This window comes from Lutra lutra, chromosome 10 (assembly GCF_902655055.1).
Source record: "Lutra lutra chromosome 10, mLutLut1.2, whole genome shotgun sequence".
NCBI lineage: Eukaryota > Metazoa > Chordata > Mammalia > Carnivora > Mustelidae > Lutra > Lutra lutra.
The window spans coordinates 67,892,087-67,918,105 of record NC_062287.1 but is presented as its reverse complement, the minus strand read 5'-3'; the positions used below and the strand labels follow the sequence as shown (position 1 = coordinate 67,918,105).

Here is a 26,019-nt window from a genome sequence, read left to right as displayed (position 1 = left end):
CTGGATTTGAGAGGCAGCCTCCAGAGAAATGGGACTGCAGAATGTAAGGCACTGTCAGCGCAGAATGTTCAGGGAATGCCAACACTGAGAACTGAGGCCACGTCTGCCATCAAGCTGGTAGCAGTCAGTGAGCCTTGGTGTCATAAATTCCAACTGCCAACAGGTTCTAATTTCAGCAGGAAGGAGTGCATAATTACTCCTTCTCATTTTCCAAAATCACTTCCATATCAACAGGATCCATCAACAAGCCAACACCTCGTCACCAAGACCCGGATGCTGAGCACCCCGTGAGAGGACTTTGGCATTACCCTCCTGAGATTCCCTGATGAATACTCCTGCTTCATCAGCACTAAGTACTTGCCCAGGTGACAGTTCAAGAAAGGCTCTGACTGATTTCATGCTAAGCAGCTCTGTATTACCAGCCTTGAGGGGAATCACCTTCCCGACCCCCTTAAGGAATCTGTTAGCCACTCAGAACAGAAATTTCTGCCTCTTCTTTCTGCCACCATCACCACAAGTCAAAGTAATCACTGCTCTCTTTCATCGGAAAACACTTGCAAAAGACCTAGGCCACAGACTCAGGTCCAGGCAGGCTATCCAATCTGACCATTCCCAAGCGAAGACTGATAGATATCCAGACAGTGCACTCATCCAAGAAGCCTGAACTGGATGGCATGACCTGCAGCCTGGGTCACATACCCCCAGGAGGCAGACCACTGAACACATTTCAAAGCCAGAAAGAGAAGTTTCTTTCCAGCTCTAAGAGAAAAAGAAATGCCACAAGAGTTGGCGTAAGTAGCTGTCAGGCGGCTCAAATGGAAAACCTGCAGGATCTTTCCTAGGATAACAGTCAAAGAAAAGCCCAAAACTAACCCCCCTCAATTCTAGCAGGTCTGTAGAGTGAACATATATTTAAGGTAGACTCCCCAATCATAATGCTTATTCAAAACAAAGAAAACAAACACCATGAAAAGAATACTCCTTAATCACTAAGTCATGGATAATGTTACTTTCTTAGTCAGTGAGGTTCACCGTCAGATTATCGTGATGCCTTCTCATTGTAGCTGACAATGAGCACAAATTTAAAAACCAAGAGTAGAGAGTTTGTACTTTCAAAGATACCGACACAACAGATAAATACAAACACTACACCTGGCCAAACCCTACGACAAACATTTCAAAAGGGTCTGCCTCAACCCCCTGCAGAGGAAGAGTGCCTACAGAGGAGCGTCATACAGAGTGCTGTATGGGTGGCAAGTCTGTAGGTCATGACTGGGGTGTCACCCTTCTTACAAAAGGCCATGGGGACTCACTCTGTTACAAAGCTTGCTGCCAGCTAACTTAATGATATGTTAGTTCAGGGCTGACACCGAGTCCCAACAGCGGAGCTGCCCAGATGCAGTTCCTCTGGCTGATCTGGAGGTCGGATTCTATGGCATCAGGAACAGCCCTCCCTAGTCCACACACAGAAATGGTCCCAAGCCACCTTCTCTAGCTCCTATGACTTGGGGTGCTTCCCTCACACTGGCCATGCCTGCATCTACGCTGGACTATTGACACAGCATGCAGGGGACAGAAGCAATAGGTAAATCTACAGCTCACTTCAGACTGGGTTATCAGTCAATCAACAAGGGCAACTGAAGCAAGCTGGCATTTGAAAGTGCTGAACTGGGAAGTCCAAGCTCTGCTCCAGTTCTCTGACTGGGAACACTGGCATTCAAATGCTGTCTTTAGATCCAACAGACCCACATGAATGTCGTCGGCACTGGCATTAGAAGATCCACAATCAGGGGACCTGAGTGGCTCAGACGGTTCGGCACCTGACTCCTGATTTCAGCTCAGTCGTGAGCTCGGGGTCATGAGAGGAGGGAGCCTGCCTGAGATTCCCTCTCCATCTCCCTCTGCCTCCCCCCACTCCTCTAGCACTCCCTCTCTCTCCCCCGAAGTAAATAAATAAAATCTTAAAAAAAAAAAAAAAAAAGTGGAGGAAAAGAAAAGAAAATAAATAAAATCTTAAAAAAAAAAAGTGGAGGAAAAGAAGAACCACCACCAAAATCTAGGCTCCAATGTGTCCAGAGGAAAAAAAAACTACTCTTTCCTGTCACCTTGGGGTAACCAAGGACATAATTTATCACACTGCATTTTGTTCCTTTCCAGCCTCTCAACCACCAAACATCAGGATAGCACTTTTTTGGGTCTGGCCATTTTTAAGGCATCCAAGCATACAGATCCTCATCGCAAATCACACATGAGTATCTCCACCCCCAAAACATGATCTTAAACCTCCCTGGAAGCAGAAATGGAGCCCCTGAGCCCTCTAGGACCTCGGACAGTGGCAGGGTGCTATCAGGAGACTGGATGAAAGTGAGCATCACAGAACAGCGGCTATAACTAACCCTTCTGATTCCACAATAACCTTAGAGAAAAAGTTTATTCCAGGGCCCTCAATAATTCACTTTTTCTGAATTATGCTTTTAAACGATGCCATCGGCATACAAGGAAACATCCCATGAATTAGTCACCGGATTAACTCCAGGACATTGAAAATGGCCTTTGTCACATTTCAGAGTGCTCTTTACAAAGATCCCAAAGAAAGTTCGATTACAAGACACCGTATGTGTTTTCGTTTTTTGCTTTTTGTTTTTTTTTTAATCTGTGGTCAACTGACTAGGCCCTGGCTTTACTCACTGGCCACCAAGTGCTCTGAGCCACACTGTCAGGCCCCGCGGAGAAAGCAAGGAGGTTATTTTCAGCAAGTTTGGCTTTATTCCCAAATCCACGTTAGATCCCTACCTCCACCTCCATCCCCTTCTTCTCTCCTGAGGTTTCCTACTTTTAATTTATGCTATTTTACAGCCTTGCAAGCTGCCTTAAATTTATTCTGAAACAAAAGAGGGAAACTGGGGCACCTGGATGGCTCAGTGGGTTAAACCTCTGTCTTCTGCTCAGGTCATGATCTCAGGGTCCTGGGATGGAGCCCCACATCAGGCTCTCTGCTTTGCAGGGAGCCTGCTTCCTCCACTCTCTCTACCTGTCCCTTTGCCTACTTGTGATCTCTCTCGCTTCTTCCTCTCTCTCTGCCTGTCTCTCTGCCAACTTGTGATCTCTCTCTCTGTCAAATAAATAAATAAAATCTTAAAAAAAAAAAAAAAGAGGGAAACCATTTCTGTTTTCTAATCATCCACTCCCATGTCCGCCACCATGTGCTAGGCACTAGAGAAATGGGGAGAAATAAGTATGTTGTCCTCCCTGCCCTCAAGGAGCAGCATTCCGGCGGGGAGACAGATCACACGGGCCATGCCACCCCACGCCACGACAATAGCCCGGGGCTGTTTCACACCGTGGCCAACACGCACACACCAGCAACGCACGGAGCGTGCCCACAGCTCCTGAAGGTGTGTGTGCAACTATCTGGGGGCAGGAAGGATAAAGGACAGATAATTTTATAAATCTGAAATCAGAATGTTTTCATCAGAAGCTCTTTCAGCATGGTCCAAGGCCAGAGCAGTCCTCTAGATAAAGTCACACATGACAACAGGACAGGACCCTAAGCATTCCAACTTCATAGACAGGTTTTAGAGACGGTATAGATGGGCTGCTTTCTTACACAGGCCAAAGCCACCGGAAGAACTCCACTCAGCGCCCTGTCGCTCAGCTCCTCAATTACTGTTCATTGACCTTTGACCTCAAGCACCCACCCTTATTCCCCTGGTCCCCAAAGATGGCTGCATGCTGATGGCACAGTCAGCCCCAACCCAGCACGGGGACTGGACCCCTGTGCTCTCACGGAGACACAGAAGTCTATGAACTGCCCACGAGCGAACCCAGGCCGACAGCAACACGTCCAAGTGTGTAAGCTGACCCAAAACAGACCCTGCTTGTTCCCGAATATCCACTGGTTTCCAGTGTTATGGCTGTCATGGAGTTCCGACTCTTCAAATGAGAAACGCAACCTGCCATTTAATGAAGACACAGCCACAGAGCAGTTGCAAAACAGGTCCTCCATTGGGAGGGATGCAAATTCAGAGACCAATGAGAGCCTCTCACCCTAGCCCCCAGCCCGCTCCTCCAAATTTATACCCAGTTCAACTTCGGGGAGAGCATGCATCTCGGCACTTTGGCTAGGAACTGGCCAGGGTAAGAGAGTATTGTTTCCCCCTTTAGACAATAAGCCATTCCTGCCCAAATAAATAAACAAACAAACACATGAGCACCTACTATGTGCACAGCACCAGCTCTAAGCAGGCCACAAACACTTGGGAGGCACACAGTGGGGCAAGACCCCTACGCAAAGAGAAGAACTTTCGGGAAGGCTGAGGCACCCACTTCAGGAATCAGGCCTCTCCCTGTGCCTTCACTTTGGCAGGCCCCAGAGTGCTCCGGAGGAGGGCAGACCACCAGACTGCTCCCTCGCCCTCCCACCGCACCAGCAAAGAGTCCCAGTATCAAGAAAGAAAGGCAAAAGGCCACAACTTGATTCCATCGACATTTCCGCAGCTCCCCAACACACACACACACACACACACACGGGGAGCCTCTTCAGAGGGGTCTCCAACACAATCTGATAACCCTAGGAGAAAAACAAGGAAGGCCAAACCTTCAATCCATCTCTCACTCATCCAACTGGAATCCATGCCAATTCCCCCTGTGGAATCCCACCAATGTGCTCGCTCTTGCCTGGGCTCTCCCTTTGTGGATTTTCCTGGTGTTGATTCCCCATTAGTCCTACTGACTTGACTCTACGTGTAGGATTCAACTTGAAGGCCAAACAGGCCCAAAAGGAACCAAACAACCCCAAAAGCACACTAGACATACTTGGCAGTGACATCTTCAAAGCCGCTTCTCTGCACTGAGGATCCTTCCCTGAAAGCATTCATGGAAAACCAAAAAGGATTTCCGAGGTCCTGGGTGTGGAGACCCAATTCACATAGTGCCCTTGGAGAGATTCTGCTACTCAGGGAACCTGGCTGGAGCAGCACCCAGGCTCCACCCAGCCCTTCTGATGCAACTCAATCCCGAGAATGTCCACTTGACCCCCCCATCCCTCAGCCACATGCCCTCCCATGCCTCTCCATGCCCCTCCACCCCCAAGGACTCTACTCCCAAGTGGCACCCTCTACCCTTCTCAGAGCTGGGCAGTTGCCGGTGTCCCCATACCACCACCAAACCCCACAACCAAGTCCTGCCCAGTTCCCAGCTCTGGATGGAGGCTGGGTGACATGGGTGGCCTCTTGAAAGTATCCCAGCTCTGATGCTAAAAGTGTGAATCAGAGTCCCCAGGAGAGGTATTTTTGGCAAGTCTCTCTTGTGCTCTTCTTTGGCCAGAAGAGTTTTCCTAAAATGCGATTATGACTTTTATCATCTGCTCCTTAAAATCTTCCAGCAGATCCCCACCCACTACAGGACCCAACTGCCTGCCAGGGGCACCCATGGCCTTGACCACCTAATTGCAGCCTGTTCTCAGACGCCTGTCCAGTCCCCTGCATTCCAACCATGTGACCACTCCATGGCGCCCAGACACAGCAGGGTGCCTGCTTCACCCTTCAGCCGCCTGGGTCCCTCTGCTCAGATGTTCCCCTCGTCAGCCACTCTGCCCAACGAATACCTATCTGTCCTTTCAAGACCAACACCATCAACCTCTCTCTGGGAAGCCTGAGCAGCTTCCTCCACCCAGAGATGTCACTTCTGTGTCCCCGAAGCACCTCAAACAAACTTCCAACACCACACATGCACGCCTCACCATTGAGTCCTCATAAGAAACAGTCTCCCAGCTCGTCAGTAAGTTCCCTAGCCGTCCTAGAACATCCCTCAACACCAGACAAGTTGCTGGAACTTCAAAAACTGTTTGCTACCTGTTCTCCTTCGCGGGTATCCCTACAGTTTCAGGGACTATGCCCTAAATCTGCAGAGCCTATATGGCAAAGCCATGAAATGTGTATGTGTGTGTGTGTGTGTGTGTGTATGCTATCCAGGGTTCTGGAATACCAAAGAGTTTGAATTTTTAGTTCCCCACTTATTAGCTATGTCTCAGTGTACCCCTCCCACCTTGGTGCAAATGAGAATTAATATTAGCTACTTGTTATAAAGACTATGAGATGGGGCGCCTGGTGGCTCAGTGAGTTAAGCCTCTGCTTTCAGCTCAGGTCATGATCCCAGGGTCCTGGGATCGAGCCCCGCATCAGGCTCTCTGCTCAGCGGGGAGCCTGCTTCCTCCTCTCTCTCTGCCTGCCTCTCTGCCTACTTGTGATCTGTCTGTCAAATAAATTTAAAAAAAAAAAAAACTTTATAAAAATAAAAATAAAAATAAAAAAATAAAAAGACTACGAGATGACTACAGGTGTCTCAATTATTAGCAGTAATTACGTGCATTTTTTACCATTATCTGTACGCTTATAGATGAGTGGGTATGAGTGCACACACATCTTAGAACTGTGCCTGACACATTATAGGTCCTCAAAATAATTGCTGAACAAATGTGTACAGCTATAATTACTAATTACTGCTTATGTATCTGCCTTTCCTGCTACATTGCAAGTTTTTCAGAAGGCAGGGACTCTATCCCATTCATTTCTGTACCTTTTCCCCACCTCAGCTCCATAAATAATTGTCTGATTTAGTTTAACATAAAATATTAATACAAGTTTATGACAATATATTAAGATATTCATCCTTGTCGAAGGAATCACAAAGACGGCCTCAGGCACACTCTAGGCCAAACCCACAGAACAAAATTAAAAAGTCACTGGCTTGAAAACCTTCCTCAAATCTCCAAACACCCTTACTAGCTGGCCTCTAGGCTCAACATCAACTCTATGGGCCCCCCTTCAAGGTCCGGCCTGTTATCTAATGAGCCACCACCCGAGGTCTTAGAGGTCTTAAGTGATGACATACACACTCCTTGGTCTGTGGCATCCCTGCCCTGGTCCCCAGCCACAGCCCCCCCCCCCCCACCACCACCCAGAGACATGGGCCCCAGCCTCCTCAGCTCACAGCCAGTCCTCCCCCAGGGGCCTGGGGACAGCAGGAGGCCGGCCGACGTGTCAGGTTACCACAAAATCACAGCGGGCCTGCACAGTCAGTGAACCAGCCAAGTGCAGAAAGAGAAGCCCAGGAGAAAAAACTAGACACTCGAGTCTGAGTCAAAGAGGAACTGGGGTTTAAGAAATATACTTTAAATTCTACAATAACTCATTCATTTAGTGCCCCGCCCCCCAGAGTAGCTTATATTTATATTATACTTAACTGCTTTGAACGTGCTTTTGAAAACATCATTTTTAAGGCCAGAGCGGAAGATGGGGTTTTTTGTTTTGGTTTGGTTTGGCTTTTTTTGTAGCTTGCTTATTTAGTTTGCTTATTTCATAAAAGTCAGATTTGGGTCAATGAAGGTTTTAACAAGTATTCCCATTCAACAAGTCCCTGATATTACTCAGCTTTAATTTTCTCCAAACTAAATCCAAACATGACAGAGCTCATTAGCTCGGCTGAAGGAGAGGCAGACCTTCAAGAAAGAAAAAGCTAATAAAAAGCACTCACACATTTTTTTTTTCTTTTTCCTAAAATGAAATCAAAGGTCACTCCCGTGCTACCCTCGTGCGGGAACCCCGGCGGCTTGATGTGGGCTGACCCAGCCCGCGGACTTCAAACAAAGTTAACTTCAATCACTGCAGCCAGTTAACAGGTTATTGATTCTCCAGCCACTGTTCTTTCATCTGGGTTCACTCCGCAGACCAGGCCTCTTTAATGGGCTCCTAGCAACTGTTTTAACAAGAAGGTAGGTAGAGACCTAACTCCAAGAAATGCCCTTCTCTGGCTGGGCAGGTAAACCCCGAGACTGGATTCGGTTTCCCATTCGGTTTCCCACTGATAACCCAGCAGGTTAGATTCCCTGGAGGTGTTGAAAGGGAGGCAGATTTAGAAAGAAAGAAAGAAAAAGGAAGGAAGGAAGGGAAAGGAAAGGAAGGAAGGAAGAAGAAAAAAAAGAGAGAGAGAGAGAAGGAAGGAAGGAAAGGAAAGGAAGGAAGGAAGAAGAAAAAAAGAAAGAGAGAGAGAGAAGGAAGGAAGGAAAGGAAGGAAGGAAGAAGAAAAAAAGAAAGAAAGAAATCCCAAATGGGGGGAGAAAAAAAAAAAGATTCTCTGCAATCTTCTTTAAAAAAAAGTTCTTAAAAAAAAAAAAAAAAGACTCTACTGCAACTTCCTAAAGGTGAAGGCAGCAGGGGACTTTCAAATGATGATCTTAGTGACGACCAGACCAGCTGGTAAACATGCAAACAGGCAGATTCTGCGTTTCATTTCTTTTAGCTTTTAAGAAATAATCCTCTCCTGATCCCATCAATAAAAATGTCAGAGAAGGAAACTATTACCTACCAGCAGACTCTGAGTTCTGCAAGTGGAGAAGCACACACATCAACAGTGAAATTACCAGCAGTTTCATCCTGTCTTTAAAAATGGTCTAATTCCTGGAAGAGAGGATCCCATGTTTGCGCTCCTCCTTGGGCTGTCAGAATTCACACAGTTCATACAGGACACATCACACCGTGCAATTATCAATTGGCATTGCCACTGCTAAAAGATCTTTAATCCTGATTTTTTTCTTAAAAAAAAAAAAAAAAAAAAAACACCATAAAAGCTCTCCTTATTAGCCCAGCTCTCTCTGCCTTTTCAGTGTGCCTTGTCACTTACGGGAGAAGGAGAAAACCCTGGAGGCGCGGCTCATCTTTCCCCAGCTGTGTCTCGCAGGGAGCTGCTCCTGTGTCTCCGCAGTTCGATGCCACACCACCATGCTGGCGGACAGGGTTTAAAATTAGCCGAGCCACGGGTAACCTTCGGACAAGGTTAGCCAGCAGAGCAGCGCGTGGCTCAGGGAGGGACATTAATGAGAAGCCAAGGAGAGCTCTTCCCTGAGCCCATGCGGGCCCCTCAGAGCCTTCACCCTCTAGAATCCTGGAGGAGCCAGGGACGCCTCCTGGGCTGAGGGAGGCTGACCTCGGCTCTTACTTTTAACCCACCAAGTCAGCAGCTTCCTTCGCAGGCGATCGACACAAGCGCTGCGTGTGCTTCTCCAAGTCTGAATTCAGCATAACTCAGCCGCTGGTTATACGTTCATTTTTATTTATTTTTTTTTTTTTTAAAAGCTAGAGACATTTTTTTTTTTAAAGATTTTATTTATTTATTTGACAGAGAGAGATCACAAGTAGACAGAGAGGCAGGCAGAGAGAGAGAGAGAGGGAAGCAGGCTCCCTGCTGAGCAGAGAGCCCGATGCGGGCCTCGATCCCAGGACCCTGAGATCATGACCTGAGCCGAAGGCAGCGGCTTAACCCACTGAGCCACCCAGGCGCCCTATACGTTCATTTTTAAAACCCTTAAACTGGATTTTAAGAATGTTGTGCCTACAGAACACTTCTAAATGTAAAGTTCATAGCCACAGAGGACCACAAGAGTGGAACCTACAGAAACATACACAGGAGGACAGGCACTGTACTCACGGTCCTCCACCAAACCACAGGCAGTGCTGACCATGCTTTCTGATTACTTTCTAGCACTAATACCATTATTCTTACTGATACTATTTATTATTGTTAATCCCTATAGTTTTGGGGTTCTGTTCTAACATCTCACATTCAGCATTACCCAGAGTCCCAAAACAGTCTTTGCATTTGTGGTTTTTAAGAGGTATCGTATTTCACATCATGGATACCTGCTATTTTTACTATTTCCCCACATGTGCACATGTACATCCTGCCCAGCCGTTCAGTGACAGCAAACATCCTTGTAATCATCTCCTAAGGACAGACTCCTGGAGTCCACAAGGGCCAGAAAAAAACTGAAGCCACTGGTGCAGACTGGGGACTCTTGAAGACAGGGACTGCCTGTCACACTGTAGTGTTTTCTAAAGAAAGGAAGGTGTTTTGGCGTTTTCCAAATAGACCAGCCTAAGTTCTAATGTGGCACTTTCCAAGCACATCCCGGGGATGATCATCAGGCCAGCATAACGGAAGTCCCCTGGGCAGTGGGACAGAGAATGCCACAAGCAAAGGACGCATCTCACACCTCTGAACAAAGGCGATTCAGATGCTACTGGCACCATCCACACTGCCCCCACCAGCTCCCCGCTGGTGCGGCCACACCGGTTGTTGTTCAACATACTGAAATTCGTTCACACGAGTTGAAGAAGTCAGTGGCACAAGCCCACTAAATTCCCCTGCCCCCTTGACTCCCACCCCCCTCCCGGAGTCCCAGACTCCTCCCTATCAGAGTAAAGGTCAGTGCCTGGCACACCGGGGGCCTCCAGGGGTTTCCCTTGGGTTGATGTCTGTATGGTTCAGTAAACGTCTGAAATGTCCCTCCTGTTCACGGACAACCTACAACTCAAGATTTGCTTTTAAAATTTTGTTCATCCTCTCTTCCAACCAGCTCCTCAGAGACTACTGGTTAAAAAACTGAATCATCACCACTTCAGCACTGTTTCTTAAATCCATTAAGTTCCCTAATATTTTAAACTGAAATGGATAATTAATTAGAAGCACTTACCAAGATGCCTAGCAGGGAGCTGTTCCCACTAAGTTATTCTCTCCAGGCCAGGGAGTTGGGTTAGACTAAGATGGACATTATAAGCATAAGATCCATACTCTGGGCATCACACCCATGATAGTGGGTCCCCAAGGAGCAAAGCTATCTGCTTAAATCACATGAGACTTTAAGGAACTCTCAGGTCATCAACTATAATTCGCAGGACACTAAAGCAAAAATATAAAAATGCTAAAATGAAGAGGGAAGTAAAAGAGTCAAGTACAGTCTAACCTGTTTGCCTGCTGCCCTGGCATCAGCTTACCTCAAACACCGGTAAACGCAACCTTCTGGAGCTGGGAGCATTGCTATGCTGCTGGGAGCACCATCTCTACCTCATCTCTCTCTGCTAAGCTGAATTATTTTCTGTGTAAGGGAACAGATAACTAGCAAGTGGGACAGAATTTCATTTCCTCTGAACGTTTTCATCTCTCTTCTACTGTGGATCCAGGGCAGGAACAACCAGCCAGGAAAGGGAAGAAAGAAACACCACACCAGAAGCCTGTAAATCAAACTTTGAAAACCAAAAAGGAGCTAACCTGGATGGATGCATACAGCCCCGCCCAGCCCAGCCCAGCTCAGTGTTTCTCCAAGCTGCTGGATGGTGACCCACACTGGAATCAGCTCAAAGACAATGTCCATCCAGGTCTCCACTGCAGAAGACTATATGCCAAATTTCAGGTCACTGTGGGAGCTATTTTTGACTTCCCAATACCAAATACAGCAGGAAAAAGTATAAGGAAATACCTTGTAGTAGTAAGTAACTGAAGATAATAATCACAGCTAAGATTTACTTAACACTAGTGTGTAAGGTACAAGGATCAAGACTTTGCTTTTACCATTTCTCCTCATCCTCATCACAACTATCCTAAGTAGAGATGTAATATTACTATCCCTGTTATTCACATAATGAAGAAAACGAAGTTTACAAACATTAAGTCATTTATTCACTTGTCAAACAGAGATATTCAAACCCAGACCCATCTCACCTTGAGCCCAAAGTCTGTTTCTGTGACACAGTGAACCTCCCCTCATTGGAGGCAAGCAAGGAGCAGCTGAGAGATCTCGTAACAGGGTCTCGGGAACTGGAGTGAGAAGAGGATGTCAGGAAAGATGCAATCCGACCTCTGATGCGTGACAGATGAAAACAGACTGCCTGCTGTATTCCGGCTCTGTCCTGGGTGCTTAGAACACAGGAGGTGTAGGAGACCCCCAGGAATAAAGCTAGCACACTATTAGAGTGGCTCGATTTTTCTCACAACAAAGGCAACTAAAAAGCAAGGCCATCGGAGAGTCCAGACACCCGTCCCAGGGAGCCCGGCAGAGCTGGTACATGGCGAGCACGTATCCTTCTCCCTCCCAGAACACACCTACGAGGCTGCAGACCTCCTACCTTCCGCAGCGCGGGGAAAGGGTTCTGGCCCTTCTCTTTCTAAATTCCCGGCACCTCAGCTTTTCGCCAACACAAAGATGATACTTACAGTAAATAAACAATTCAAATTTGTATTAGAATGTATTAAGAACAAAACCAGAAAAGGGGATGAATGAACAAGTCACACGGGAGAGTAAGTATGGGACTTTGCCCCTTGCAAGAAGAGGGAAAGGACAAAATCAAGCAAGCTGAATCTGTGATTTTAGGGCTCTTCATCAGTAAACGTGTAAAGACGGTGGGCACATCTGCAGTGAACAGGACACAAGGAATATGCCAGCGCTGCTGTGGGTGAAGGTCCAAATGGCTATACTTAACAACAGCCTCAAAGGCTTACATCCTTGGACTTAGTAATCCTTACCCTAGAAATCTACTGAGAAGAGAATTCCACGAAGAAAAACATTCGAATCACAAAGATACACATTCCAGAATCATCCCTAATACCATGAACAGCAGAATAACTAAGAAATTCACAGTATGTGAATGCAAAGGAAATCTGTCTCCATTTATAAGAAAAAATGAAAAAGAACAGACTGAAACATTAGGGAAAGCTTCTCAAAGAATCCAGATTTTAAAAAGCAAAATACAAAATTATATATTTATATATATTTTAAAATATACATTTGTATGTATATGTGTAAGTATATATGAAACTGTATGCATAGATGTATTCAGACATATTATTAAAAATATATTTATATGTATTACGTAGACATGAAACTGTGTGTGTGTGTATATCTGTAATTTAGTTTTATGCCCGTATCTACAGAAATAAAGCAACTGAAGTTTTTTTAAAAGAGTTATTCTCTTAGGAGGGTGACATTACAGGTTTTTGTCTTATACCTTTTTTTCATGTTCTATTGTTTCTGTAATTTTTAAGAAAGGACTCCAATTTCTTTTAAGAAAATTAAAATTATCAGCTACAACTTGAGACATTCAAGCACATGAATGCAAAAGGAAAGCTTTAGAGGTCGGACGTGTGGGGATACTTGAATCCTCTTTATCATCAGGACCCACCAGGAAGGAGCCCATCTCCACTCTCTATGTCTAGTCACAAGCTTCAAACACAGACACACAGATGATCGTGTGTTTCAGGGAAACCCGAGGACTTAATGTCCCCCTTACCTTTATGGCAGCAATCACAGTAGAACACTTAAGGAGTGTGGATTCTGGACCTGGCCCCACTAGATGCACTTTATATGGCCATTCATCTATTCCTTGTAACAATCCTATAGGGAAAGTACTATCATGACTCCCATTTTGAAATGAGGAAACCCGACCTCACTCAGACTGGCAGCAAAGCCAATATCTGAACACAAACTAACCCTGGAGTCTACAGCGATAAGAACCAACCGGGACTGTGGAGACAAGTCGCCCACCAGGTAGGTGCTCTGCCGGTACGTCTTATCCAAAACGTCTTTCCTCCCCACAGCCACCTACAAGGCACCCACACACACTTCAGAGGCCAATTCAACCGCCACCTCTTCAGCGAGGGCTTCCACGGAGCTCCCTCACAGCGTAACAGGCACGGGGTTTCAGCTGCCCATGAAAACAGTTACGGAGAAGGGGAACAATGATGGCAGCAGAACAAGTGAATGTCCTTAAGGTCCGAGCTGCACACTTAAAAATGGTGAGGACAGTAAATTTTTGCTATGTGCATTTTACCACAATTACAATTATAGGCAAATAGGTAGGTACACAGAGAGGTAGGCAGACAGATAAAATGGGACTTCTAAGCAAAGTAATCAGGTCACAAGAACATGCCTACAGGGGAACCCGAACACGACTTTGGACACTGGAACATTCACACCCCAGACGCTGCACACATCACGCAGACGTCTCATGAGTCTTTCCAAGACTCTTCCCCTTTCAGCAGGATTACCCCTCCCTCCAGGGGCCTTCCTGGATCCCCAAGTGCAGTCTGGGGGAGGCTGCTCACATGCGCCCACAGTATCATACCCTCGTCCCAGAGAACCCTTAGAAGTGCACATCAACAGATCTGTGCCCCCATGTAAAGCTCCTGCTGAAGGCAGCATCCTTATCTTATTTGAGTGTGTCCCCAGGACCTGGCTCAACATTTATCACCTTTAATAAACACTGAATCAGTTAATTAACTGCTGGAAAAAGGAGGGGTTGGAATACTACTCTGATTTTCCAAGCTCACATACAGGGTTGTCGTGAAGCATGATTAAGAAGACAAGTCAAGGCTCGCAGAAAACCCAAAGATTCTAGTCTAAAACTAAAAGGAAGAGGGCCCACTAGCAGAGATTCCCAGAGGCCCCCCACCACCTCTATCAGATACGGGGGATTTATGTGCAAACAGGTGATTTTCAGCACCTGCAGCTCCCGTGGGTTAAAGTCCATGCCCATCTCCCAACGCCCTGGGCTGAGACTCAGGTGCCAGGTGCAGGACAAAGGCTTAGGTAACCTCTTCAAACTCTCTTGAGGTCAAGTTTAAATGGCAGCTCGATTAATTTGTCCGGCACCTATTCTTTGGGCTAAAATCAGAAAACATTCTTTAAGGCTGCTAAATCTTTATTGATCCTGAGGGGTCAGCTCAGAAGGCCAGGGGCGGTAATTGCTTGTTCTTTGCATAGTGTATTTCCCATCCTTCAAGGCAGCTGGTACGACCACAGTACTTTTTCCTGCATGTTCTAGCGCCGTTTTGCTCGTCACACCTCCAAGTCTACTCACAGCCCGTGTGCCACAGAGGAGAACAAATTCTTGAATTTGCTTCTAAGCAAAGTACATTTCCTTTTTTTCCTCCCTCTCCAACCACCAAACAAACTGCAGGAGTGAAAAGCACAAGGCAGGCTCATCCATGCCGGAGCCCTGCAAGCCAGCCGGCCTCCGGGGGACACAGAACCCCTGCTGAAGAGCGCAGACAACGTCCGACGTGACTGGAGTTCAGCTTTAGGGAAACCCAGCGCGGGACATTCTTACATTCGGGTGACTCACCGCTCCAAACAGGTCATGCTGAAGTGTCAAGGAAAGTAAACGCAAAACCTAAGAAACACAGCTGCTTGTGTGGAAACCCTTGGCCAGCAGGCAAAATCCATGCCCGAACCTTAGAAAGAAATAACCATAGGTAAAGGACATTTGGGGATCCGAGACAGAGAGGCAGAGATGAGGGGCATTTTTAAAAGGAGATAATGGTTATCCCTTTTATTTAATTTTTTTGTTTAGTCTTCCATTTATTTAGTCAAACCGTCCTCATTAGAGAAGTTCAGTGAATTACGGAGATACAGATGTGTCAACATACAGCCTGACTCTGGGGAGTGGAACCTGTGTGGGGTAAGAAAGGACACGGCTCTAATAAGTCCCCGAGCAAGTCCTTTTCCTTCCCACCCTGGACCTCAGTTTCCTCATCTGTCAACAAGGGAGCTGAACCAGGACTTTTACTGGGAGTTCTCATGTGTAATATTCTTTCTACTCCATTCAGCTATCTACCAGAACAAGCAGACTTCTGGCCCATGCATGACGGACTGTCCAAAACAGGAATCTTTTTAAAGTACCGTAAATAGGGGAGCCTGGGTGGCTCAGTCCTTGAGCATCTGCTTTGGGCAAAGGTCATGGTCCCAAGGTCCCGGGATCATGCTCCTCATTGGGCTCCCTGCTCAGGCGGAAGCCTGCTTCCCCCACTCCCTCCCCCCTCCCCACTTGTGTTCTCTCTCTCTCTTTGTGTCAAATAAATAAATAAATAAGTCTTTTAAAAAATTGAAAATAAAAAAAAGTGCCATAAATATTAAAGACCATATTTTATATATATACATATACTGGCCATATTATATATGTACATATACATATATATATATATAGAGAGAGAGAGAGAGAGAGAGAGAGAGAGAAACCGTATTATATATGTTCCAACACCATTCTTTGAAGACGCAGACTATTTCTGTATAACAGAGTAATAAAAGATAGTGATTAGAGGGGCGCCTCAGTGGTTCGGTTAGGTGTCTGACTTGATTTAGGTTCAGATCATGATCTCAGGGTGGTGAGACTGAGCCCCGTGCAGGGCTCTGCACCGAGGCTGGAGTCTGCTTAAGATTCTCTGTCCTTCTCCTTCTGCCCCTCCCCCTCACACTGTGGGAGTACTCCACTCTCCCTCTATCTGTCTGTCTCTGTCAGGGAAGGGGGGCGGAGATGGTCATTATAATTTTTAATGGCACTTTTGAGATGCTTGGGTGGCTCAGGTCATGATCCCAGGGTCCTGGAACTGAGATGGGCATCGGGGGTCCCTGCTCCAGGGAGTCTGCTTCTCGATCCCTCTGCCTCTCCCCCACAACTCATGCCCCCCTGCGCAAATGCTCTCATAAATAAATAAACAAACAAACAGGCACATTTTACAAGTGGATCTTTTGGGGGTGCCTGGATGGTTCAGATGGTTATGCATCTGCCTTCAACTCAGGTCAAGATCTCCAGGTCCTGGGATCCAGCCCCATGTCAGGCTCCCTCTGCCCCTCCCCTTTTCCTCCTTGTCCTTGCACACACACTTTCTTTTTTTTTTTTTTTTAAAGATTTTATTTATTTATTTGACAGAGAGAGATCACAAGCAGATGGAGAGGCAGGCAGAGAAAGAGAGAGAGGGAAGCAGGCTCCCTGCTGAGCAGAGAGCCCGATGTGGGCCTCGATCCCAGGACCCTGAGATCATGACCTGAGCCGAAGGCAGCGGCTTAACCCACTGAGCCACCCAGGCGCCCGCACACACACTCTTTCAAATGAATAAATAAAATCTTTAAAAGAAAAAAAAAAGAGAGAAGGAAGCTTCATTTGGCTATCTCAAAGAAATGTTCCTTCCTTTTTTTTTCCTCCTTCGTGTTTACCTATGGTATTTCTTTACAAATGTTATCAAAATCAAGGTTCCAGCTGAAATCCATCATATTGCATAGGACCATCAAATCTGACAAAAATTCTATATTTAATTAATACTTCAAGCATCATCCAATGAGCTTTGAAGATTACACCTACATCTGAAACAGAATACAGTAAACATTCATAGGCACAGACTAATTTTAGATTTAAGAATCACTGATAAACTCTATGTTCAAAGGAAGAATCACCTCTCACTTTACAATAACTAGTAGAATTCAACACGATCTCTAAAATCCTAAATATTTCCAATTTTCATATTCCTTCTTTAAACTGAATTCATTTTTATTTTAACTTACACCGCTACCATGCAAACCTGTCTTTCCTGAATAGTTTGTTCTAGGTGGGGCAGTGAAAAAAAAGGCGTGCTAGAAAACAAACAAGCTCTTTGGTCTAATACACTATAAACATGTTCATCTATTCTGGTTTTGACTGGAAATATTAAAGGAGAAGAAGAAAAAAAGGATGCACGTGGGATTTCAGGACACTGTGTGGTGATTCACAGAGAGACATCTGAGAGGCAAACTATTCGCCAGAGTAAACCAATATCACAATCATATGAACACTTTAAAGGAGTTTTCTGTTCACAATTCACACACACTGAGGGAGTACCTGAAGGACAGCCTCACTGACTTCTCTACATGCTGATATAAAGCATAGCAAGCTTCTGTCAGGCTGACTGAGCCCCACAAGTGTGAGGTACGAACTGCTCATAATTTCGTTGGGTGTCCTAAAACACATGCAAGCATTTATTCAATCAGCCTTCAACACGCACGTAGCAACTCAGGCCAGGTTCTGTGCTGGAGACACGAAGATGTTACGCACCATGCTCCTGCCTCAAAGACCTCACAGTCCAGTGAGAGGCAGATATGCCAGCTGCAACCCCAGAATCCAGAACACTGCGTGGCACACAACAGGTGCCCAAAAGATATAAAGATATAAAAGATATAAAGTAAGTTAGGAGGCAGGGAGGGCAGACAGAGGCCTGCCCAGAGAGCTGTAGCGCAGCAGGGAGCCTGGCTTCAAATGCACACCTACAGCTCTGCAGCCATCACCAGGTCACATGCTCAATGCCGCCACGCCTCATCATCCTGGTGTGTCCCTCCTTCGGTGGTGATGAGATACCACACATAGAAATGCCTGGAATGGCAAAGATGAGGAAGGACAGAACTTGGTCTGGGACAAGGACCAGGCAGGACAGAACCCCCACAGTATGGTAAGATCTTTTTTCCTACTTCTTCCTCTCCCTTTTGTAATCTTTCCTATAGAAAGCCCTTTCCCCAGTATGGACCCAGACAAGACTCAGAGTAAAGGAACCAAATGCAGGGCAGGGGCTGCAGAAGGAAGAGGCTACCATCCTTTGGAATGAAAACCCTCATCGGTTCTACAGTGGAAAAGGGGGAAAGGACTCCCAAGGCAGACACCCAAAGCACTTCGATTTCTGCTCTTTCGCTGGTTAGCCTCCTTCTCCACACAACTCTTGACAATTAGCAGGGGTTATCCCCCTCCCCCATCCCATCTGAATGTCCTTAACTAAATTAAAGTGCCTGTAGCATGTTAACAATCAATCAACATAGAAGAGAGGCTAAACCAAGCTTAAATATCTTAGCTCTTTTCCTGTTTTAAAATAATGTAGGTGTGTGTTTGCGTATTTCTGCATATCCAGTTGTAAATGCACGTTTGGCTGTGTATATATGTACATTCACACATATGCACGTATTATTTAAGTAGGTATGCATCTCTGTATAAATATAAACTAGGCTTCTCAGAGTTGAGGGAAATGTGAGATACCACTTGTATGGCGAGGGAGGCAGGCCAGGTAAATTGTGTGTCCACCTCAAACACCTGCTAGCTCACCTTGCACAAATAAATAAGGTTGCAACCAATGAAGAAGCCCTTAAGTTTCCAAGACAACCAGAGGGGGAATGCTGGAAGGGCTCAAACTCCCTATGACCGGACCCAGCCCCTAAAGAACCCCTCTTCTCTCTTTTCCTGGAGAAAAGCTTCCCTTTTAGAAAACAAGAACCTTTGTCCTAACCCAGATCCCCAAACTTCCTGAGGGGTGGGAAGCAGGGGCCTCAGAGCTGCCTTCATGTCTGGAAAAGACCACAGCCCCAATAGGGGAGCTGGAACGGTCAGACTCCTGCCACTTACCTCTCTTGAGGTTAAGAGATGCTGCAAAGTTGACGGTCATCCAATTTCACGGGCCTTTAGCCCGAAGCAGCTGTGTCCCAAGCCCAGTGCTCAGAGATTACTTCTCATACTTCATTGTGTTTCACGACAACCCAAAAAGGCAAGGGGAGTGGTATTACCCCCCTCTCCCAGGAGGGGGGGTCTGCAACTCAGACATACTGATGGGCCCAAGGCAGGCCCCAAAGTAGGTAAATGCAGGAGCCATCACACTGTCTCACACTGCGTATCGGGCTTCAAGAGTACTGGCTGTAGGAGATGCATCTCAGCTCCTGAGTTCTGGTTTCAGTTTAGTCTCTGATCTAAGGGTAATCAATCCTGAGTAGGTCTTGACTTTTGGAGCCTTAAACTCTGACAGGATAAAAAAGAGAGGGCACCTTTGGTTCTACACCTCACAGAACAGAGTCCAGTAAGAACCCTCTACACAATCAGTAGTCAATACAATTCTCAAAGGTTAGGTCAGGTGGTTTCCTGCCCTCAGCTCTCCCACCAAACACCATCTCCCCTGCCATCCCTCAGGTCCCAACTCAAGTTTTCACTGCCTCAGGACATCAAGATCCATCTCAACAATTCACTCAAGCCCAAAGAGCCAACCCCCCAGGCAACCTCAGCAAAGGTCTGAACTTATCTTCATTACACCTGTTTCTTGGGTTTTGTCTCTTCAACCTCCCCTGGGGACCCAGCCTGGACTTCTCTGTGCTCATGACTGTGATACCTCAACCATGCCCCATCCTTCCCCAGAGTAAAATCAAAACACGTATTTACAAGGCAACATTTTCTGGGTATCCACTAGGTCACATATAATATGGAAGTAGGAACTGGGTTTTTCCAGAGAAATAACAGGATAATGGTCTCGGCCCCATGGAACTCACTACCTAGTAAGGAAGACGGAGATGTAAAGGATTGCTGGGATTTGCTGAATCATTTGACACCGGAATTTGCCAGTGCCTGGGAGCTGGAAGGGACAGTGACTATGAAGAATGACAAGAGTCTGCTCCTGATACTATCTTAAAGGATATAATGACCGGCTGACTTTAACGAGGTGGAAATTTAATAAGGATAAATGTCAAGTCATGCACTTAGGTCCAAAAAAAAAAAAAAAAAAACCCAACTCACAAGTATAGGGTAGAGAAAATCACATGAGAAAGTCTTAAGGGATTGGGTTGCCCACAAGCTCAATGACTCAGTGTGATGAGGGCTGCCATAAAACCTAATGCAGTATCAGCCTGCCCTGATTAGAAATGCTGCATTCAGAGTAAGAAAAGTGAGATCTCAAATCTGGACCCCAGAGATTGTAGAGGGATGAATGGTCACAAGTGAGCACACTTCCGAGAGCGGTCAGGAGTGTGGAGCCACATCCCCAGTGGGATGAAGACAAGGAGGCTGGGGAATGGTAACTTAGGGGGCCACAAGAGGCACCTTCAAACCAGTCTTGGGCTTGACCATCCCATTTCCAGAGACACAGTTTACCTAAACTAGAAAGGCACTGAGGTTAACCTAGAAGAATCTTTATTACAGCACGGCTTGTAACTGCCCCAAACCAAGAGGGCATGGGCAAACTGTCTGGCAAGAGGGAACAAATTACATCTCTCATTATGACATGTTCCCAACTGCAATGTCAAATGTTTATTGGTACGAAAGACGGTAATAAAATTCTATTTACAAGACAAAGAAAATTATAAATTATTATGCTCAAAATATTATTCGTTCTGTAGAAACAACAACACATACACACATAACACAGCGGCGTTAGCACCTGTCTGGAGGGCTATGTGGTGTGATACCAACAACACAAAGAGTGTGAGATTATCCACAGGTTTTTCTTTTAAGATTTTACTTATTTATTTGGCAGAGAGAGATCACAAGTAGGCAGAGAGGCAGGGAGAGGGAGAGAGAGAGAGAAGCAGGCTCCCCGCTGAGCAGAGAGCCCAAGGCGGGGCTCAATCCCAGGACCTTGAGATCATGACCTGAGCCAAAGGCAGAAAGGCAGATGCTCAACCAACTAAGCCACTCAGGCACCCCTACCGACAGGTTTAAATTCTCCTTTCACTTCTCTGTATTTTGCATCTCCATGCTTTCGGTTCCATAAAAAACATATATTGAAAATCTGATACAAAAAAAGAAAATCTAAATGGGTTAGCATACGAAAAGAGCAATGAGGTTCATGCTGTCTGGCTCCAGCATGAGAGGGGTTAGGATTAGTGGGTAAGGACTGAGGAGACCCCATCTGAGCTCAATGTTGGAGAATGGCCTGTTAGTGAAATGAATGGCCTTTGGTTGTAGAGTGAGCTCCCCATCAAAAGAAATAGGCCTCCAGGAGGTATTAAGGCTCTTTGGGAAGGCGCTGTAGGAGAAGCCTCCAGGAGCGCACGGAGGGTTCGTTCCTCCTAAATGACCTCAAGTTTCCCTCTAATCTGTATGCTCCCACGTCTTTGACAGATGCTTGAGCCATCCACGCTGCAGAATGCACAATGCCTCTGTTTCTCTCCTGTAAGCTCAAATTGTCCACCAAGCTTCTAGGATCTACCTCTCTGCCCTCTCACCAAACCAGGGCCAAGCGGAGTCCAGTTAAAAGGACATTCAACAGGGAACCAAACTGCTCGTATCCCAGTGGTACCAATGGAAAGAAGAATATGGCCTTGAACGAGTCACTTAAACTCTAGAAGCCTCAGTTTCCGCACCTGCCAAATGGCAGTAAAATGCGTAGATCACAAGAGGTTCTGCCGACACTGCAAGAAAAAGCCTGTGGGATGGCTCTGTAAACAATAAAGTGCTATCTGTACAAGGGAGAGATGATGTGTTCTGTCCTGAGAGCACTTAAAGCTCAAGCTGGACGGCCAACTGACAGGGCGAGCTACAGGCATCCCCCTCCCCCAGAAGCAGACACCACTCTAACGCCGTGACCCTGTGACCCTGCCGCCCTGTGGTTCGAACAGCCCTCCGCACGGCGAGGCCCTCCAGTCCTTCCGCTTCCCCTGACCACGTTTCATCCCACAGAGCATCATAATGAACTATTTTTTCCTCAGCTTCTGGGGATGAGTCTTGATTATTCACTATGACTACACCTTTCTTGTAAGAGGAGGATTGAGGCCTCTCTGCCTTCACCCATGATCCCTAGTGCTGCTGGGAACTCAGGAAAGACTTAGTGATGACCCAACCGAACCCTCAGTGAACCCTGCTACTTAGAGTGTAGCCTGTGGCTCAGCACCACGGGCAATGTCTCAGAACGTGTTAGTTATGCAGGTTCCCAGGGCCCTGTCCCACAGCCACTCCATCCAAATCTGCATTTTGAACAAGATCCCCAGGTGATTCACACACTAACAAGGGGAATGCCTCTGCTGCTGGTCCACACACAGTGAGGGGAAGACCCGAGCACGCTCATCCCACAAGAGCTCCAGGGCCCAGAAAAGGGCCTCATTCATTCATTTACTCGTGTATGCAGTCAATCGTCTGTTCAACACCTATAGATGAAATTCCTCCATCATGGCAGACACTTGTCTAGGCACCAAGTTCTATTCTGACCAGCTCTAACAGAATGTAAGGCTCCTCCCGATGCCAGAGAGAACTTCCCATTACAGCTGTCTGCGCACAAAACAGCAGCTTCAGGGGCACCTGGGTGGCTCAAGTTGGTTAAACCTCTGCCTTCAGCTCAGATCATGATCTCAGGGTCCTGGGATCGAGTCCTGTATCCGAGCCCTGCATCCGGCTCTCTGCTCAGCAGGGAGCCTGCTTCCCCCTCTCTCTCTGCCTGCCTCTCTGCCTACTTGTGATCTCTGTCAAATAAATGAATAAAAATTTAAAAAAAAAAAAAAAAAAGGCAACTTCAGTCCCTCTGAGTGCCAGCTCCTCCAACCCTGGCCCAGCTCTTCAAATGCTCCTCAGGGGTCAGGGCTGGTATCTCTTCACAAACCACAGAGAAGCCACCCACACCATGGCCACAGCCCAGGGGCCTGGGCAGAGCCCCTTTTTATTTCTACAGGTGCTACATTCCAAACATATTTCTTCTTATGAAGCATGGTAGGAATTCTACACTTAGGGAAGAGAAGAGGTTAAAGGAGGACCTCCTTTTTCCCAGAGGAGAGAGGAGACTCACAGAGAGGTTTACATTTTTTAAATGTATTTATTTTATCAGCCACATGCTTGCAAGTCAAACATCCCCTCAAAGACATTTTGCAGACAAGACATTCTGGGAACACACTGGAGGCAGCTTATTTCTGAGTGGCTATTACAAGACTAGCCCAAAGGGATGCGTATCAGATGCTATCTCCCGCTAAAATGTCCGCCTGCCTGCCTGCCACCCGTATGCCGGGTCAGAGCCACTTCATGCCCCTCAAATACCCCCTGCTTGGTCCCACCAAACTGCCCCTGCCCCACTGGTCCTCGGACAGCCTGGCAAATTAGCCCGGGTCGCTCCTGATGGAAGAAGGCTGTTTGCTCCACGTGTACTACACAGTTTTGGGGTGGAGTGGGGAGGGGGCAGCTGGTGCGGTCTGTAAATGGACAATGAAAAGCGTCATTAATGTATACACGGGTGCAAGCTTCACCTGGAATACTGTCACAGTTCTGGAAACTGCAGAGGCTGGTAGGATCCCAGGAAAAACCCAGCTCCTTGATTTCCCTGCCCAAGGGGGGCATTGTAAGAAAATGTGCTGTCTCTTACATCTGCCTCTGAGCTCCCTCCTTCGCTATCTCTCATCAAGTCATCCTCTGACTCACAGGACTGAGCAGTTAGGAATGCTTACGGTGTCTCCCACAGTTCCCTCCCCTGGGCCAGGTAGCTGTCTCCTTACCAACCATGAGCATTTTGAAGGCAGGGGCCGTGCCCCGCCCAGCACAGCCTCTCTGGAGCCCAGCAGATACCCCACACATCCAGGTTTCCGTAAATAGTGATAGAAGGTCAATGCATTCAACAAGCATTTAATGAGTGCTGAGTTTTAAGATTACAATCCAGGCATCCCCTACCTTCCGAAAGTTCGAGTTATGCCACTTCACTCTCAGGAAAAGATCTACTGAGTACAGTAACGGTTTTTCTCATGAAAGTGAAAATCCTCTTCGGATTTCTTTCCATTGGTTGGAGAAAACAGATGTTGATGTAGGTCTTTCCTAAAAGCAAAGCAGCAAAACATGAACTTCTGGAAACCGGGGAATACTCTGCCTTATGCCATTTCTGCTTACCGAAAAAATTCACAGAAACATTCTACTTTTAGATGGTGAGAGGGGGTAAAATCTGAAGATAACAAAAAAGAAAGAAATGGGAGAGCCCTTAATGGCCTTTTGAGACAAAATAAAACAAGAAACAAGGACTATGAAAGCCAGGATGGAAACTCCAGGGTGAGGAGGGAGGGAATTCCTGGGGCCAAGCAAGCCAAGGACAACAGACATAGAATTTTCTTATATGCGACATCTCATACAGATCCAACCCCAGTCTGTAATTCCTTGTGTACGGAATGCATTTCCTACACACCAGCCTCTTACTCTGCAATCAGCCAAATTTTTTTAATCTTTTAAACTATCAGTATAGTGTATGGTATCTATCATCTTCATCCTAACCTGTTTCCTTACAAGGAGACCAGAGCTTGTAACGAGATGGGCTTTTCATGGGCATTCTGACTTCATTCTCTCCCCAGGTGTCAGGACCACATGAGAAAGAAGGGCAGGGAGGTGCAGAGAGATTAAGGACAACCCCTTCCTTGCCCATGATGCCCTGGGACCTGAGGTCTCAACACTGCCCCTCCCAGGACTCTCTTGGCAGCCAGCATCGCGGTCCAACAGAAAGGTCACACCATAGGGCGCCTGGATGGCTCAGTGGGTTAAAGCCTCTGCCTTCTGCTCAGGTCATGATCTCAGGATCCTGGGATCAAGCCCCGCGTTGCGCTCTCTGCTCAACAGGGAGCCTGCTTCCTCCACTCTCTCTGCCTGCCTCTCTGCCTGCTTGTGATCTCTGTCAAATAAATTTTAAAAAAAATCTTTTTTTTTTTTTTTAAGATTTTATTTATTTATTTGACAGAGAGAGATCACAAGCAGACAGAGAGGCAGGCAGAGAGAGAGAGAGAGGGAAGCAGGCTCCCTGCTGAGCAGAGAGCCCGATGCGGGACTCGATCCCAGGACCCTGAGATCATGACCTGAGCCAAAGGCAGCGGCTTAACCCACTGAGCCACCCAGGCGCCCAATTTTAAAAAAAATCTTAAAAAAAAAAATGTCACACCAGCCACATGTCACGGTACATTTCCCAGTCACCTCATTAAAAAAGGTAAAAATTAATTTCAATAACTTCTTTTATGAACCCAACACATCTAAATAGGATTTCAACCTGTAACCAATTATTTAAAAAACCACTGAGATTTTACATTCTCCTTCCACACTAAGTCTTCGAAGGCCAGTGGTCACCATATACACTTCAGGGCCATCTCAATTCAGAGGCCACCTGCCGAGTGCTGAACAGCACAGGGGGCAGGCGGTGACCATGCTGCCCCGCGAGGGCCTCAAATGAGCATTTCCTCTACACGCCTGCTGTCTCCAAACACACAGAGCCCCGTTCCTGGCACTGACTGCCATTAGGTCAGAGAATGGGGAGCCCCAGTGCACGGCATTCAAGGACAGTCAGTTCTACCCTTTAAGTCTCACCAGAAGCACTGCTCTGTCAAGGAAGCCTTCCCTATGCCCTCAACAGTCTGCGTGCCTCCTCTGTGCCCTGGGCACGCTGGCTTCACACACCGTGGCCCTAGCGCCCACACTGGAGGGCCTGCTTGGCCATGTCCTCCACCATTGTCTGTTCCCTGAAGACAGGACTCTGTCGGCCTCGTTCACAGCCCCATGCCTTATCTCCCAGCCCAGCACAGACTCCATAAACATTTGCCAGATGCATGGACGGATAGCCGGATAAATGAATGGAATTCCTCCCAACAGAGCCTCTCTCTCTCCAGGCCAGCTCTTCCTCATCTGTAGAAGCCCCGAGCTTCCTTCC

General features: G+C 46.8%; 1 protein-coding gene across 16 annotated transcripts in view; it reads right to left on the bottom strand.

Moving 5' to 3' along the window:
• The window catches only part of TEAD1 (TEA domain transcription factor 1), a 262,153-nt gene that overhangs the window by 183,717 nt on the left and 52,417 nt on the right, over positions 1-26,019 (bottom strand). For 4 of the 16 annotated variants that reach the window (XM_047693327.1, XM_047693338.1, XM_047693341.1 and 1 more), the window contains one exon: positions 24,018-24,158. The exons of 4 other annotated variants lie outside the window; for them this stretch is intronic. The gene's annotated coding sequence lies outside the window, so the exon portion shown is untranslated. Of the gene's footprint in view, positions 1-4,815; positions 4,958-8,364; positions 8,560-8,679; positions 8,796-24,017; positions 24,159-26,019 lie in introns of those variants that run through there. 8 more of the 16 variants (XM_047693332.1, XM_047693337.1, XM_047693331.1 and 5 more) reach the window with 7 other exon arrangements.